Genomic DNA, 16,431 nt, shown 5'->3' with positions numbered 1-16,431 from the left:
AAGCGAATGCTACTAAGTCAATTATTGGGAATCTACCAAACTACATATACTACCGGAGAGTATATTGATGAGCAATAGAAGACTGCAATTCAAAAAGGACTATATTGATGGATTAACGATTATGAATTTGCTGGGAATCTAATAAAGCTTCATCTTCTCAAAAAAAAAAAAAAATAATAATAATAATAATAATAATAATAATAAAGCTTCATAAGCATAAGAGTATTGATAATAAGTTAACAAGCAAACTACTTACTTACATTAACGTTTTTCAACGATTTTACGACATCTTACTCATTTTAAATCCAACTTTGACTCATGAGCAGTTGTTTTAAAGGGATTTTTATATCTTACATATAAAGTTTGATTTCACAATTAGATTTTTGGTTAACTCAGGGTCAAACTTTGGTCAACCAAGGTTAAACCCTGTCAACCATGGTCAAAATGTTCTTATGTGTATTTGACTCTAGTAAGCCACAATTTAGTGATTTGGTGTCTTTTCAGGCTTCTTTAATCCTTAGTCAAAGAGGGTTTTCTCATAATTTTGGCTTTTAGTTCATGGGATTGGTTAATTAATTTATATATCTTTCAATCAGGATTAATTGTCACAATTCATGTGGTTACTATGGATTTTGGCTTTTGGATTCAAAATACAATTTTAAGATTTTTCCAAGATTCATTAAAATCATTTTTCACCAAAATATATATATATATTATATGAGGGTGAAAAAGAATACAATATCAACAGTGACGACTATCTCATATCATTGCACTCATCCATTATGTTGGTGGCCACATCGTGAAACTCATAAGAGATCCATATTCCATATTCATCAAGTAACCAATGGACTCAAAAGATTAGTGACCAGTGTAGAAGAATTGAATATTTCCATAAAGTACCCTACAATCACATCCTCAATCTTGTTTGCTTCAATTTGCAACACTTCATTAAAAGTTTTTAATCCCCTTAATCTCAAATTACATCCTTAGCTCTACTTTAGCATGAAAATACTTGGTATTCCTATCCTTGTTCTTCAAACAAGTTTCGCGAGAGTGCTAGTCTCAAAATTAATTCTTCTGTTACAATTATAGCATGTTCAAATCCCCTCTAATTAATGCAATAGATCCCTTTTAGCCTGTAAGTTTTTTATCAACCCCTAACTATTTTTGGACTCCAATCTCGCAATGTCCATGCTTCCTCAAATTGAAAGCATTTACACAACTTTGGTTGCCATGCCACCTTTAATATACACTGTGACTGAGCATATGGTCTGATGTTGCCATATATGGCTAGATGTGGTTAATGATACCATTGGAAATATTCCAGCACTAGATCAGCACCCTCAAATCTGTCACTCCAATTGAACTACGAACCCTCATAGCCCAGAATATTGCAAAACCACTCTAGTCTGGTTACAGTACCCACACCATGTTTTTCATCTACAATATCAACAATTCATTAAAATCTTGGAGACATAACCACAACAAATGGTACCAGTGATCGATGCAACAAAACAACCCTAATAAAATCTAAGTGATCTTCACAACACTTGAAACCTTCGATCTTTGTAATGTATTACATATTACACATCACACGAAGCAATTTTTTCTTTTTTCTTTTTTTGAGAATCATTTTAAATATCCACGCTATATTCATAAAATAAAATAAAATAAAATAAAAAATTGATCTCTTTAAATCTCTAAGGAAGATTCATTGTACCACAATATTAAAAAAAGAATAAAAAAATATTTAAAAAATAAAAACAAAAGTGAAAAAGAAAGAAAATACGTCACTTTTTTTTTTTTTTTTTGAGATAAGAGATAGAAATTTTATTTGATAAAAGGGAAATACATGAACAAAAAATACAGGGGAACAAAGATCTTTCTGCAGAAAACAAAATATGCAGCAAAAGAAATACAGCCCATGGACAAATACAATACAGAAACAGCAACAGATATTACAATTAACCCCCTGTAAGCACAGGTTATCCATCACATTGAAATCATCATGGTTTTGTACAAAACCAGCAATGAATCACAAATATGATGGATCCCAATACAACAAATTAAGACCTTCCGGGCCAAGAATTTGGCAAGAAATCCGATCAAACTCTTCTTTACCAACTGACTCGGCCTTGAAAACCTTAAGCTCAGCCACAACCTCACACCCTTCATTAAACTTGCACCCATTTTTCTCGAGTTCCCAAGAACCCAAGATTCGATCCTTTCTTTCAAGTACTTACTCACAGTAGGGTCGAAGTTGAGTTTATACAACTCCTTTAATACGTAGTTTTGGCGCAGATGAGGCAGCCTAGCAGTAACAACAGAGAGTGGGACTTTGAGGTGAAAGCAAAGCCGTGGGGAAATAGCGTCTTCAAGCACTATTTTGACGTCTTGGGAGGGCTGGATTTTGAGTTGGTATCGTTGTGTGATGAATATGCAGATGGCGAGTGTGGTGGTGTTGGAGACTCTTTGTGTGTTGGGTTCGTACATGTTCAAAGAGCACTCGATCTCCGTGGTTGGTTCTTGGCTTTAAGCGAAGTAGGGTTTAAAGTCTGAATGTTTTTGTTCTTATAAATGGGGTGTGTGTGTATATATATATTATTAGAAATTCTATTTGGAAAATGCTAGAGTTACCAATTACTTTACAAATTGTTTTACAAATAACTAATGTGGTGGTTTCTCAAAAAAAAAAAAAAAAATTGATGTGGTGAGTGACTATTTGGTAAGAGAAAATGTGATATTAGTAGTAAACCCAAATAAGAACCAATAAGAATTAATCACATTAATAATTTATAAAAATATTGTAAAATAATTTGTGATTATAACCTTATTCTAAATTTTTTGTAATAGAAGTTCTACACTGTAAAACTTTCACATCAAATTTTACGGATATGTTATCATTGGTTGTTACTGGTTGGTAAAATATAATTTTGATAGTGGGCCTAAATTAAAACTAATAACAACTTGTCACCTATGATTGTTGTGAAAATGTTGCCAACATAACATTTCTCATAAAATAATAGTTGAAGTATTAAATTTTTAGAAACTTGGATGATAGAGTTTTATCTAAATTAAACAATAGTTGGAATAGAATTTTAAATTTCTTGAAACTTATCTAGACTTTTAAATTTAAAAATTGTTGAAAGTTTTTTGAAATAGAATAGTAGTTGGATTAGAGTTTTAAATTTATTGAAACTTATCTCATAGAGTTTTACTTAATTTTTTATCTTAGAAACAAAAGCACACACAAGGGAAAGAGAAATTAAAGTGATTGAGTTTGACTTAAATTGAACAATATAGTTGGAGACTTGGAGTAGAATTCTGAAAATATCTTGAAACTTTAGCTAATAGACTTTAAGTTTAAACTAAAGTGAACTTTTCTAATTAATTAGTATTTTTCCTTAAAAGCAAGATAGTCACTTAGCCTGATCACGACTTTTAGGCTAACTTTTATAATATTTATACTATATATAAGAGCATTTTCCTTTTTGGACTAGATTTTTATGCGATTTAAAAATATTCACAAACCTTACATTTAACTGGGAAAAAAACTTAAAGACAACCCAATAAAAAAAATATATTCAACTTTACTTAAAATGCTTACAAAATATGACACTCTCCTATTAATTTATATTTTCAAAACAAACTTATCCAAAAATTTTAAATTAAAAAAAAAATAAATTATAACACTAGACAAAAAGAAAAGTCTCATCACACGCCTAGTGGTATTATTATTTTTTGATGAATAGGCTAGTGGTATTATATGTGATTTGTATTGTGTCGTACATTGTATTTTTCTCTATATCTTTTCCATATGTGGCTTTTGTATTCTCTATATGTGATTTTGTAATTATTTAGAATTAGTTAATTAGTTAGTTATATATTTCTTAGTTGTTAGTAATATTTTCTTAGGTTACCCTTCACCTCTTGTATGTATAAGAGTACTTAATGAAGTTTATTTTTTAACGCGAAAAGTATATGATTTCATGGCGGTGTATGGTTCATGAAATTTCCATAGGACTCCTGTAGTCTATAGTTCAAGTTGTAAAGTTTACTATTTTCCGTTGAGAAGAAGGGCTTTATTTATTTTTTTTTAATACCTTTTTGCTTTTCTCTTATTGCCCTAATGCTCTTGCTCACCAGACAAACAAATAATAATAATAAGTAGCCTCTGTATAAAAACGCTCACAAACGCAAAAAACTCGTATTTGAAAAACTTATTTCACTCACAAGCGCATTATACTTAGCACACACACACTCACAAACGCAAAACACTCATATAAGAAAAACTTATTTCACCTACAAATGCATAACACTTATCACACACACCTAGACTTTTTTATGATTGAAAAATGTAATAATCCCAAATTATTAATGAAAATTATTAACCTTCACAAAATAAATAAAAATAAAAATAAAAATAAAAGAGTCTCGCGTGTGTGCTTTGAGGCTAGTTGTTTTTTATGGGAAAACCTATCACGTTATCAACTTCTTTTTAGTCCTAAAATGTAGCCAATAAGTACATATCCATATAACAAAAGTTTCAAATGCCTAAAAAAACAAAAATAAATAAATAAACAATATGGGAAAGGCTGACGATTGTCAATTAATTTTTTTTAATGAGAACAAAAAAAAAAAATTAATCCTAAAAGGTAGCCACTTAGTCGTAAAATGTAGTCATTAAGTACACATGCATCCATTACAAAATTTTCAAATGCCTAAAAAATTAAAAACAAAATTAAATAAATATTTTTAAGATTTTTTTATGGGAGAGGTTCTCATATGAGCAATAATATCATTTAATTTTAAAAATGTATTTTCTTGAAAAAAAAATGAAAAGAAGTTGTTGTGAAAGGAACAGCAATTGCTAGGGATAATTAATTCATATGGAAGAGATGTGATTATGTACATTAGTATTCCAAAAAAAAAAAAAGTAAATTGAATCCAAAAAAGATGGTAGAAATATCATTTTAGTCTTTATATTTTGGGGTCACAATTAATTTGGTAGCAGTCAATTTGGTCCCTGTTATTTTTAACTTGCAATCAATTTGATCTCTACCGTTAACTCACTAATAGAAAACTCTTATGTGGTAAGTGATGTGTATTGTTGGCACTCTTGAAGCTTACGTAGCAACTAAAATAATAATAAAATATTTTTTATTGACATAAAAAAATTCCACTACAGCATCCGAATAAAAAAAATTAATTTGATCATTTTAAAAAAAAACATTAATTCATATATGGAACACGCTGATCTTGAACATGAACATAAACATTGAACCCAGAAAAATCAAAGCAAAAATAAAACCCAAATCAACCTCAACGAACCCGAGTCATTTTTTTGTCCCTGGCGATCTGTTGATTTGGGTTAATGCCACATCATGGTCATAAAATTCTCTGGTAGATTGTAGTTGCTTTTTACGTCTGCTATTTTTTTTTTTTTTTTTTTTTTTAATGTTTGTAAATTTTGGAACTTGCAAATTGGTTGGATAGTTGTTATTTGAATTAAGCTAACTAGACTAATTGGGGAGAAAGGGGACCGGGGGGGGGGGGGGGGAGGGGGTCCAACTACATAAATAAAATATAGAATGACTCAAAAAAAAATATGAATGCAGGGGGGCTCAAGCCCCCATCTGGGTTCATCCCTGATATATATATATATATATATATAATGTGAGAAATAGCCAAGATGATGTAGAGGTGTTTGGTATGTTTAAGGTAGAGGTCGTAAGAAAATAGATCATTGTAAGAATTATTATCATTTTGATATGTTTAGATTAAATGATTAAATTCATTATTTTTTAAAAGTTTAAAATTTTAGAAAATAATGCATTTAATAATTTAATTTAACATTTTCCCTTCACGTGTTGGGCCCCACTTCATGGCAGTTCAGGTGGCTAGATGTGAAGGGGAGTGTTAGAATAAATGATTAAATTTACTATTTCTTAAAAGTTTAAACTTTTGAAACAATTGTTAATTTAATCCCATGTGATCATCTTATCTCACATTTAGATTTTCACGTTTTAGGCTCCCACTTCTTGGTGGTTTACATGGCCTATATGCAAAAGGGGAGTGTTAGATTAAACAAATCAATACACAACAATGGAACTCTTAACACTTAGCTTGGCTTGGGATCCAAAGGATGCTTACCAATCCTTTAATGTGGATGATGTGTATAGTCTTGTTGAGAAATATTATCAAAAAGACTATTGAAAACAGAGAGGAGCAAAGCTAACTCCTCTCTGTGATCATTTCTATTTTTCTTGATTAGGGTTGCTAAAGTGTTACAGTAACTACATAAATAGATACAAGACAAAGAAACCCTACTTACAAAAACAAAAGAGTTTTTCTAATTATTCCTGCTTAACAGATATGTCAATGTACATTGCTCTTTTCTATTTTGTTTTTTTTTTTTTTTAATAAGGAACTAAGTCCTCAATTATTATGTATATATATATATATATATTTATTTATTTAACTTTCCTGATGGACCCATAGTTGTGTTTCAAAAATGTGGCTATAGGTAGTCTGTTTTAAAAAAAAAAAAAAAAAATTCTAGATGAACATAAAGCCACGCTTCTAAACACTTAGAAATGCGACTATAGACTTAACCTATAACCGCATTTATTAAACACAGGTATAGGTCCTCTTTTATAAAAAAGAAAAAATTATTCGGTGGACCTATAGCCACGCTTTTTGAATGCGGCAATAGGCCCTATCCAAAACAACGCGGCTACAAACACTTAGAAACGCGGCTATAGACTTAACCTATAGCCATGTTTAAAAAATACGGCCATAGGTCAGTAGTTTAAGCCGCATTTCTTAGAAACACGCTATAGGTTAGCTATAGCCGCATTTTTTGTAAACACGGCTAAAAAAAAATGCGGCTATAACCCATGTTTTATACTGTTTTCTAACACTTTTTTTTTTTTTTATTTATCCTAANTATTGAAAACAGAGAGGAGCAACGCTAACTCCTCTCTGTGATCATTTCTATTTTTCTTGATTAGGGTTGCTAAAGTGTTACAGTAACTACATAAATAGATACAAGACAAAGAAACCCTACTTACAAAAACAAAAGATTTTTCTAATTATTCCTGCTTAAAAGATATGTCAATGTACATTGCTCTTTTCTATTGTTTTTTTTTTTTTTTTTTTAATAAGGAACTAAGTCCTCAATTATTATGTATATATATATATATATTTATTTATTTATTTAACTTTCCTGATGGACCCATAGTTGTGTTTCAAAAATGTGGCTATAGGTAGTCTGTTTTAAAAAAAAAAAAAAAAATTCTAGATGAACATAAAGCCACGCTTCTAAACACTTAGAAATGCGACTATAGACTTAACCTATAACCGCATTTATTAAACACAGGTATAGGTCCTCTTTTATAAAAAAGAAAAAATTATTCGGCTGGACCTATAGCCACGCTTTTTGGATGCGGCAATAGGCCCTATCCAAAACAACGCGGCTACAAACACTTAGAAACGCGGCTATAGACTTAACCTATAACCATGTTTAAAAAATACGGCATAGGTCAATAGTTTAAGCCGCATTTCTTAGAAACACGCTATAGGTTAGCTATAGCCGCATTTTTTGTAAACAGGCTAAAAAAAAATGCGGCTATAACCCACGTGTTATACTGTTTTCTAACACTTTTTTTTTTTTATTTTTTTATTTTTATCATAGTCACTGATAGTTTGCCTATTGATGAGAATTACGCAATTTGTAGTTGGTTTTTGTTGAATTTAGGTAGGTTACTTTTGCTATTCCTTATGCTAATTATATGGACTCTAAACTGCTTTTCTTCATTTCCTTATTTCCTTATCATTATCTTTTTTTTTGGGGGGCGGGGGGGGGGGGGGAGTGATATGAGTTTGTGGGTTAAAGTTTACTCATTACCTAAAAAAAATGGATTACTCCTTACTTTCTTTGATTATAGCAGTACATAGAACTTTGTTTGAAAAAAAAAAACAAACTTTGCAATTTGGATAAGTATCAAATTGTGTTACGTACTCTACTATTAGCCAAAAAAAGATGAACGAATTAATTACATTGCAATCTTAACCAATAAAAAAATAATAATAATATTAAACTTGACAAATTGTGTAATTTGGATAAGATTGTAATATAATTAAGGGCAAAACTTAGGTATAGTACTTTTGTGTTGTTCTTAGGTTTTCCTCTTAAATTCAGCTATGTGACTACTTAACTAAAAATACACTTTCATCCAATGAGAAAAAAGCCACATGGTTGAATTTTAAAATGAGAACCTAAGGAATAGCATCTAAAGTACTTTTACCTAATTAGGTTCTCTTCTTAAAATTCAGCTATGTGACTACTTAACTAAAATACACTTTCATCCAATGAGAAAAAAGCCACATAAAAGGAGAACCTAAGGAATAGCATCTAAAGTACTCTTATCTAATTAGTTTTGTCCTATAATTAATAAGTTCAAAGCTTCTGTAGATAATGTAGTTGTACTAATTCTTACTCTCTCCTTTTTAGTCTCTTTTTAGGGTGAGATATCAACAATTTTGTTGAATTGCATAGCGGGCACATTGATTGGTTGTTAAAGATTTTTTTTTTTTTTTTGGTAAAAAAAAATCTTATACCTATCTATATTTATCGATTTGTATTAAACTTGACAAATTGTGCAATTTGGATAAGATTGTAATATAATTAAGGGCAAACTTAGGTATAGTACTTTTGTGTGTTTCTTAGGTTTTCCTCTTAAAATTCAGCTATGTGACTACTTAACTAAAAATACACTTTCATCCAATGAGAAAAAAAGCCACATGGTTGAATTTTAAAATGAGAACCAAGGAATAGCATCTAAAGTACTTTTACCTAATTAGGTTCTCTTCTTAAAATTCAGCTATGTGACTACTTAACTAAAAATACACTTTCATCCAATGAGAAAAAAAGCCACATGGTTGAATTTTAAAAGGAGAACCTAAGGAATAGCATCTAAAGTACTCTTACCTAATTAGTTTTGTCCTATAATTAATAAGTTCAAAGCTTATGTAGATAATGTAGTTGTACTAATTCTTACTCTCTCCCTTTTTTAGTCTCTTTTTTTAGGGTGAGATATCAACAATTTTGTTGAATTGCATAGCGGGCACATTGGATTGGTTGTTAAAGATCTTTTTTTTTTTTTTTTTGGGTAAAAAAAAAAAAATCTTATACCTATCTATATTTATCAATTTGTTTAATTCTTTTTTGGCGAAAACACTATTTTGATCCATACATTTTGAGGTCATAGTCAATTTGGTCCTTACATTTTAGTAGAAGTCAATTTGGTAACTGCCATTTTCAAATTGCAGTCAATTTTGTTAGCTTACTAATGAAAAACGCCTATATGGTTAACAATGTGCATTGCTGGTACACTTAAAACTTATGTGGCTTATAGAATAGTATTTAAAAATTGCCACTTCAGCAATTTAATAATAATAATAATAATAATAATAATAATAATAAAGTCACGTAAAAAAGAAACAACAACAAAAAATGCCACATCAGAATAGTGTTTTCGCCTAAAATATTTTTTTATTGGCATTATAAAATGCCAAATCAGCATTGAATAATAAATTTTAAAGAAAAAATAAAAACAAATTTAAAGCAAAAAAAGAAAATTCAGATCTGGAACAATCTTTGACATGAACAAGAACGAGTCCAAATCTTCTGTCTCACTTTTCCTACTCCACCAATAAAAACTTGTCACGTGTTCACCTAATTAATTAAATACTATCATTATTGACTTATTAATACTACAATTATTAATTAATAATAATATTTAATTAATTAGGTGAACACATGGCAAGTTTTTATTGATGGAGCATAGAGTGGAGCAAGAAAAGTAGAACAGAAGATTTGAACTCAAACAAGAACATGAATCCAGAAAAATAAAATCTAAATCAAATCAATCTCCACAAACACCAGTCATCCTTAATCCTCCACGCCGCGGAAGAAAAAAAAAACCTTCATTTTCTATTCATCTAAAGCCACCACAGTGAATCACAAATAAACCCAACATCCTTCCATTTGCCAAATCAAAATGCTTCAAAATCACATTGCAACATTCCAAAGTTCTGAAAATTCTAAGCATGGCTCAAAGTCAAAAAACTTTATTTAAAAAAAATTATAAAAATATTTACAATGGTGATTGTTTTTTAGCAAAAAAAAAAACTATTTTACCACCAAAAAACAAAAAATCATGTGTTATTAGAGAAACTAAAGCTAAATTTTTTACAACTACAATAAACTAGTATAAATACTAGTTGATTGTAGCAAGTTGTTAAAAATAAAATACAATATTTTATTAAAATTATATCTCTTCCTTCAATTAAAAAAATCATATTCTCTCTCTTTCTTATTATTTCAATGAGTTGTTTATATTATTTTAAATGAAGTGATTAAAAAATTGAAAAGTTTTCTTTTTTTCTTTTTCTTTTTTTTGATCCCAAGCTAAGTGTTAAGAGTTCCATTGTTGTGTATTGATTTGTTTAATTTAACACTCCCCTTTTGCATATGGGCCACGTAAACCTCCAATAAGTGGGAGCCTAAAATGTGAAAATTTAAATGTGAGATAAGATGAACACATGGGATTAAATGAACAATTGTTTCAAAAGTTTAAACTTTTAAGAAATAGTAAATTTAATCATTTAATCTAACACTCCCCTTTCACATGTAACAACCTAAGCTGCCATTGAGTGGGGGCCCAACACATGAAGGGAGAGTGTTAAATTAAATTATTAAATTCATTATTTTCTAAAATTTCAAACTTTTAGAAAATAATGAATTTAATCATTTAATCTAAAAATATTAAAATGATAATAATGCTTACAATGATCTATTTTCTTACAACCTACCTTCAACATACCAAGCACCTCTGCATCATCTTTGCTATTTCTCATGTTTTATACACACACACACACACACACACACACACACACATATCAGGTACGGACTCAGGTGGGGGCCCAAGGGGGCTCGGACCCCCCTGGGTACAATTTTTTTTTTTTTTAGTCATTCTATATTTCATTTTTGTAGTTGGGTCCCCCTCAATCAGTCTAGTTAGCTTAATCCAAATAGCAACTATCCAACCCAAAAACTTAAAAAAAGAAAAAAAAAATCACAATTAATGGTGATTGTATTTTAACAAAAAAAAAAACTATTTTACTACCAAAGAACAAAAAATCATGTGTTATTGTTGAAGCTAAAACTAAATTTTTTACAACTACAGTAAACTGGTATAAATACCAGTTAACTATAACAAGTTGTTAAAAATATAATATAATATTTTATTAAAATTGTTAGGGTAGTATTTTTTTTTTTTTTACACCTAACTTTATTCGAGTACCACCTATTTATACCACTATAAGTTATTGGGTTTTCCCAATAACATTTTTTTGGCTCTATGATCATGTTAATCACAAATATTTCATTTCTCATTATCTAAATTGAGTTATGATATAAACTATCACAAAAATCCCAAAAAACTCATATTTTATCCAATTTTATTATCATTATTTAGCTAAGCCCAAAACCGGACCTATGAACCCAATACACACATCTTATTCTATTTAAAACCCAAGAATACTTGTGCTTGGCAATATTTGAAAAGCCCATGACTCAAATACATGGCAAAACAATTTTATCAATGGAATTCAAATCCATAATCAAAGCCCATGGTTTGAAACCATGGCGATTTATTTATCCAAAACCCAATTCACATTAACAACATCAAAGCCCAATTTTCATTGGCAATATCAAAGTCCAATTCTCATTGGCAACATCAAAATCCCAATTTTCATTGGCAATATCAAAACCCAATTCTTATTGGCAATATCAAAAGTCCAACTTACGTTGGCACTATTAAAAGCCCAAGCTAACTACTTGGCACTATTTATCGAAAGCCCAAGGTTATCAATACTTGGCAAAATACTATATCATAATCATTTCACCTAAAAGTCCAATAATGAACAATACTTTAGATTCTTAAAACTATTAATATAATATTATAAGCTCATGGAACTTATAAATTATCTACTCTCAAAACCCATGACGATCATCTTATAAAAGCCCATGGAAAAATATGATTATTAAACCCATGACATTTATTTATTTCATATTATAAACTCATGTTCACTATCCATCTTACATCACAACATTCATAATAAAAATATGATTATTAGACCCATGACATTTATTTATTTCATATTATAAACTCATATTCACTATCCATCTTACATCACAACATTCATAATATTTATTACCAAAACTCATGGTAATTATTCATCCTACATTTCCATTATGATTATCTATAGAGAAACTCATGAAAACATCACATTATTCCATTATAGTGGTTGTTACCATATTTATTTAAAACCCATGATAAATATTATTCTCAAGAAGAATATTGGAGGCCATTATTTAAAAAAGCCCCAAGGAAAATATGACTTACAAAGTAATCCATAGTAAAAATTATGAAAAGTTATTTAAAGCCCATGGGAATTAATACCCAAAATCTATCATAAATATTTATTAAAGCTCATAGATTCATTTTATTCTTACTAACAACAAAAGCCCGTGAGGAGTAAAAAACTCATGGCAAAGCATGTCTTTAATGCCCATTTTGTAGGTCCAAGAATCTCGTGGAGAAAGGAGCAAGTCCAAGCAAAGAAAGGGCCATGTGGCCCAACTAAAAGTGCTGAAATGGAGCAAAGTTCTAGTCCAAAAAGGTCCCAGCAAGAGGCTTGAAAGTGGGCAACCAGCCCTTGTTCATCCCTAACCAAAGAAACAACTAGAGACCCCTACAAGAGAACCAAGCATTTGAGGATGAACTAGGGGCTGTCCCATTTGTTTTCTACCACCCTCTACCTAACGTGAATAGTGCCTAAGGTTGTCGTATCAGCTGAAGTCAAAAGGATGATAGGATTTCATCATCTTCCTCAAGACTGCACCTCAAGCGGAAGGGGAGCTGAAACCAAGTCATCCAAACTTCAACAAATTAATGCTATAAATGTTAAAAACGTTCAAGACGTGATTAATGTCCCAAACCCATAAATCCTAAAGGGGAAAAATTGGAAACATGTGGTTTGGAGGGCAAAAAGGATCTCTAGCAAGATTTTGAAACCCGAACTGTTCATTGAACCGTAAAAAGAAAAGATTTAAGGTTTTTAAGGTCGAACTGAGGTTGAACCGAGGTCGAACCGTGATGACATCATAATTAATTTAATAATTATTTAAATATAAATAAATATATTAACTTAGTAAAAATAAAAAATTAACTAAAATATAAATAAATATATTCTTATTTTGACTTACAATTTCAGAGTTACTATTTTATATATATAGCCTTAAAATTTTAAGTTCATATTTCAATCTCTAAGCCAAAATATCAATTCAATAATAATAATAATAATAATAATAATAGTAGTAGTAGTAGTAACAAATGAACAATAATTTGTGATGGTAAGAATCAATAAAATTGGAGACTATTTGTGATGGTAAGAATCAATTCAAAAAAATCCTGCCGTGTTTGGTTGTTGAAAAGTAGAGTGTTTGGGATGAATATTGTTAAAATATGAGTTTATGCGACACTATGTAATATATTAGTATGTGGTGAGTTATTGATAGAAACGAGGACAGTGAGTTAATTTGGCAAAATAAAGACTGAATTTAGAAGTAATTCCACATTCCTATTTCCGAATTCAACTAAAAATTTTGGACAAATGGGACCAACTTGACACTGTAATTAGGCATGAGAAAAAATTGAGTTGGATTGAAGTCCTGTAGATATAATTAATTCTCCTAAAGATACTTTGCGTGTCCTACTCATACCTACTCCCTAGGTTGCATTATCACTCTAACAGACTCCTCAACACCACCACAAATTTGACAAACAAAACATCACTCTCCACCACATATTTCAAAACCACCAAATTATCTAATTGACCAAAATCAAAAGAGAACAGAGACTAGAAAAAGCAAATCTAACATTTGCAAGAATTAGCACACGGATGCAGTTTCTTCATCCACTTGCAAGAATCAGCACACGTTTTCTCTTCACCTTCCAAATCAATTTTAGCCTCCAAAGCAACGACAAGGTACTGAAATCATCTATCTTCAAATCAACTCTAGAAGTTCCAGAGGCACAAGCCTTGAAGAAAAGAATTTCAAATGGCAGCCAAACTTTAGCTTCATCCACAAAGACCTGAATTTGTGCTTTCTTTTCTTCCTCGTCTTCTTCTTCTTTTTGTGTGTGTGTGTGTGTGTGTGTGTGTTTTTTTTTAATCCTTACAAATCAATGGCTCCAGATCTGGAAAAAAAAAAAAAAAAGAGGAACCGTCTAAACCTCAAAAACCAGCCACAGTTCTCAGAACAATACAATCCAACCACGGTTAGCACGAGTCCTTGCTTTTTTCCTATAGAGTGATTCTTGAAGCTAAAAAAAAACTGCAAAACTGAGAGGTTCAAGGTTTTTTCGGTCAGACCGTACGGTCCGGTCCGGGTTTCAAAACCTTGATCTCCAGTGGAACCCCCTGAAGTGAACTTAGAGCTTGACACCTGACTTGAGGTGTTGAATCTTACTTCTTGGGAGTCCACATCTCAGTTGCAACATTAGGATTCGCTCTTGATACACGCCTCAATCACATTGATTAAGCTCAGCCCTAGAAAACATGGCATTCAATGCAAAGCATTCTAAAATCTCATCATTACCCAAAAAAGCAAGGTAGCCCCAAAAGCAAATCTCTCATTTTTAGGCCAAATCTAGGTTATTAATGTAGCTGTCTGGCTCCCCTGAATCAAGCCTACATTTTTTTTTGCATTCTTGTCAATTAATGCTCTCTAAAACTCCATTATAAAAGCAAAAGCATCTCAGCCCACAATAGGGGGAGCTACTTCTTTTGAAATTCCTGATCTATTTGCCATTTTACTGGTGGTTTAGCTCTCTTTAAGCTCACTACTCATCCCCTTCAGCCCACACTCATCTAACCTCAGATATTCTTTTCTCTCCTTTACACAATCATAACTTATAAAATATCTCCCAACTAGTCACAAATAGCTACCCCCTCTAAAACTCATGATTTATTTGTCATTTTACTTGTGGTTTAGCTCTCCTTAAGCTCACCACTCATCCCCCTTTAGCCCACTACTCACTAAAGCCTTAACCTCGGTGTTAATCTCATCTCACTCACTCAGAACAGCCCACATTACCTCATTCATGCCTTATGCACACATACTCATCAAAATCTTAGTTTAATACTTGCTGCACTAAGCTGGGATCTCTCTCTCCCTTCATTCCATCCTATTTTTTCTCTTGTATTTGTAACTATAAAGCCTTTAATCCTTGTTTAGTATTATTATGATGAAGGCCATAATGTCTTGGAAACTATGGAAGTTTTCCCTTATGTAGACTTAATAATAATAATAAGGAAAACATATGATTTTTACTATGTAAACACACTTATTAACCTGAAATTACCCTACCACTTGAGATAATACTGTATCACTAGAGGACTGATTTGAACTATGATGCTGTAAAAGGACTAATAATATAACAAACTAACAATAGTAACGTGTTTATTATGCTTTATTGTTGTCTTCTTGTTAGGGTGAAACCTCCATCTCTTGCTTGGGCGAGCTTACACGACACCGAAAGCCTTTGGACTTTATTTCTGGGGCCCATCGTCGAGTTTCGGCTTGGCTACCCCATATTCTATTTAGGAACATCAAAAAAATTTCCCTCAACAAAAATTATATCTCTTCCTTCAATTAAAAAAATCAAATTCTCTCTCTTTCTTATTATTTCAATGAGTTGTTTATATTATTTTAAATGAAGTGATAAAAAAAAATAGAACATTTAATATTTGGTGTATTGTAAAATGAGCTAGTAAAATAAATAAAGTGGCTTTTGAGGTACTAAAAGCTAAAACTTTTAGCACTACCATTATGAATGCTCGAACTTCAAAAAAAAATCCTAGTCAATCTAGTATTAAAAAAAACTTTTTTTTTCTTTGTTGGTAAATGATTGCATCTTAATGTATTTAGAAACAAAGATTTTTTGTATTTATAATTTTTTAATACTATATGGATATCTATTTGGAGTGTTTTTTTTTTTCCTTTATACTCTGACCCTCACTAATTTAAAATCCTAGGTCCATCCCTGATATATATATATATATATATATTGTGGCCATTTTTGTTTTCAAAGCTATATCTTTTGTTTTCATGGTCTTTTCTTCTACTTTCATAGCCATATTACAAATGTGATGGTCTATAGGGTGCCTCATTTCTGGATATCTCATTTCAAGGTACCTCAATCCATGGTTCAACTCAAGGTAATTGTTAAACCCTATGGTTATCCCTAGATTGCTTAACTCTAGGCTATTCAACCCGGTTGGCTTTAATAGGCCCAT

The sequence above is a fragment of the Quercus suber genome, unplaced genomic scaffold (assembly GCF_002906115.3).
Source record: "Quercus suber isolate HL8 unplaced genomic scaffold, Cork oak 2.0 scaffold_246, whole genome shotgun sequence".
NCBI lineage: Eukaryota > Viridiplantae > Streptophyta > Magnoliopsida > Fagales > Fagaceae > Quercus > Quercus suber.
The sequence above is the reverse complement of the archived record's forward strand: the minus strand, read 5'-3'. Positions refer to the sequence as shown.